Source organism: Pavona decussata, unplaced genomic scaffold (genome assembly GCF_977016875.1).
Source record: "Pavona decussata unplaced genomic scaffold, jaPavDecu1.1 SCAFFOLD_3608, whole genome shotgun sequence".
NCBI classification, from domain to species: Eukaryota; Metazoa; Cnidaria; class Anthozoa; order Scleractinia; family Agariciidae; genus Pavona; species Pavona decussata.
The window spans coordinates 15001-17500 of NW_028146419.1; the positions used below are offsets into that span (position 1 = coordinate 15001).

General features: G+C 43.6%; 1 non-coding gene across 1 annotated transcript in view; it reads left to right on the top strand.

The window, feature by feature from the left end:
* The first annotated feature begins 2164 nt into the window (after window positions 1-2164).
* Window positions 2165-2500, top strand: part of LOC146446528 (small subunit ribosomal RNA) — a 1800-nt gene continuing 1464 nt past the window's right edge. Inside the window, exon 1 of the ribosomal RNA XR_014862616.1 lies at window positions 2165-2500. This exon is cut by the window's right edge and continues 1464 nt beyond it. This is a non-coding gene — a ribosomal RNA (small subunit ribosomal RNA).

Here is a 2500-nt window from a genome sequence, read left to right on the forward strand (position 1 = left end):
GTTAGGGTTAGGAAAAAGGTTTAAATGATATTTGGAGAGGTTTTTCGGGTGTTTAGAGGCTATTTATGCTATGTAACGAGTATTTGCTTATATACTTGCTTATATACTTAGGTCAACAATTTATAGCAAAAATGTGTTCCAGCCAAGTTCTTTTAGACGCTCTTTCGAATGGCAACATTCCCGATTGAAAATGGCGACCTACCAAAATCCGCACTTTGCTTCCCCGTCCATATAGAGGTGAGTATTTGACTTTGCTTCCGTCAGAGTCAAGGAAACACATTGAAAATGGAATCAGCATACAAGAAAACCTAGTTTGGGATAGGTTTTGTGCCTTCCGTGGTATTATAACCATAGAACTGCTCCTGAGGGGGGTAGGGTAGGCCCACCAAAAAGTGCACTTCTGGTTAGGTCGCTAATTTCTAAAATAAATGTGTCCCAACCAAGTTTTTTTGGACGCTCTTTCGAATGGCAACATTCCTGATTGAAAATGCCGACCTACCAAAATCCGCACTTTGCTTCCCCGTCCATATAGGGGTGAGTATTTGGCTTTGCTTTCGTCAGAGTCAAGGAAACACATTGAAAATGGAATCAGCATACAAGAAAACCTAGTTTGGGATAGGTTTTGTGCCTTCCGTGGTATTATAACCATAGAACTGCTCCTGAGGGGGGTAGGGTAGGCCCACCAAAAAGTGCACTTCTGGTTAGGTCGCTAATTTCTAAAATAAATGTGTCCCAACCAAGTTTTTTTGGACGCTCTTTCGAATGGCAACATTCCTGATTGAAAATGCCGACCTACCAAAATCCGCACTTTGCTTCCCCGTCCATATAGGGGTGAGTATTTGGCTTTGCCTTTGTCAGACTCAAGTAAAAGCATTTAAAATGGAGTCAGCATACAAGAAAACCTAGATTGGGATAGTTTTTCTGCCTACCGTGGGATCATAACCATAGAACTGCCCCTGAGGGAGGTAGGGTTAGGGTTAGCGTTAGGGTTAACGTTGGGGTTAGGATTGAAGACAGAAGATTGGTGATGTCAGGAGGACCTTCTTAAAACAAACAGAAATACACTTATTAGGGGACTAGGGCCAGTGGACTCAGAAATGTCTTTCGTAGCAGTCTCCTATAAGAGTATTTTTCTCTGATTTAGGTGACTCCTCCTCACACCACCATTTTTCTTAGTCGAAAGACCTCTTCACAGCACGACTTTCCTGATGGATTTCTATGTAACTGCTCGTGCTGAGAGGTGTGTCGAAAGTTGATCATGTTCCCGTAAAATCTGAGGTCTCCACTGTCTAGCGAGGTACTTACAGTGAATATAGTGAATTTTTCAAAAATTGGAGAATTCTGACTTTTGCGATGAATTTTAATGTAATTGGTCGTGCTGAGAGGCGTGTTAAAATTTGAACATGTTCCCGTAAAATCTGAGGTGAGAATTAGTGAGGTACTTACAGTGCGTATAGTGACAAATCTTTAAAAGCGTGAAATTATGGGATGTTGTGGCTTCAATGGGTTTTTAAGATGTCACCAGTCATTTGGCATGACTTACAAACGATTTGGCTGGTTGTGGGTTCGATTTTCAAAATTTCATTTTTTTCGCGTTTTTATTTTCTGTCTACCATATCATGCAGTCTCCTTATTAGCGTTTGGGGGTTATAGTGTGGGCAGGTTGGTCGCAAAGGTTCCGAGAGGAGCTGGCTAGTAAACCCTGTCCCTTATGTTCCACGGCGGCAAGGCGGAGAAATAGAGGGCAGAATTGACTAACGGGCAAGGAAAGTTGGGCTTGTAGCTTTCCTTTCGAAGGAGGGAAAAGATGATGCCCGAAAGCATTGTCACTGTAGTGGCAGGCAGAGTGTAGATGGAAGTTGTGTACGCTAGCCTTTGGCTAATGATAGAGACAAAAGAGCAGGAGGATATTTTCCTTCGCAGAAGCACTTTTCTTGCCTTCCTTCAGCTCGCTTGGCGAGTCTGACAGGTATGCCTGAACTGTGCACGGGTCCAGTTGTGAGAAAGACGTGGCAAACAAGACGGGGTTTCCCTTGACCGAGGGACCGTGTGGTCCGTTTGGCTCATGGGTTCCCCCCGTGGAGGCAAAATCTAAGAAAGCTTGCTCTCCCTCTGCGGAGGGGGGCCGCTTAGCAAGGAACTTCTGTTCCCTGCGGTGGATAGTTACCTGGTTGATCCTGCCAGTAGTCATATGCTTGTCTCAAAGATTAAGCCATGCATGTCTAAGTATAAGCACTTGTACTGTGAAACTGCGAATGGCTCATTAAATCAGTTATCGTTTATTTGATTGTACCATTACTACTTGGATAACCGTAGTAATTCTAGAGCTAATACATGCGAAAAGTCCCGACTTCTGGAAGGGATGTATTTATTAGATTAAAAACCAATGCGGGTTCTGCCCGGTCATTTGGTGATTCATAGTAACTGATCGAATCGCACGGCCTTGCGCTGGCGATGTTTCATTCAAATTTCTGCCCTATCAACTGTCGATGGTAAGGTA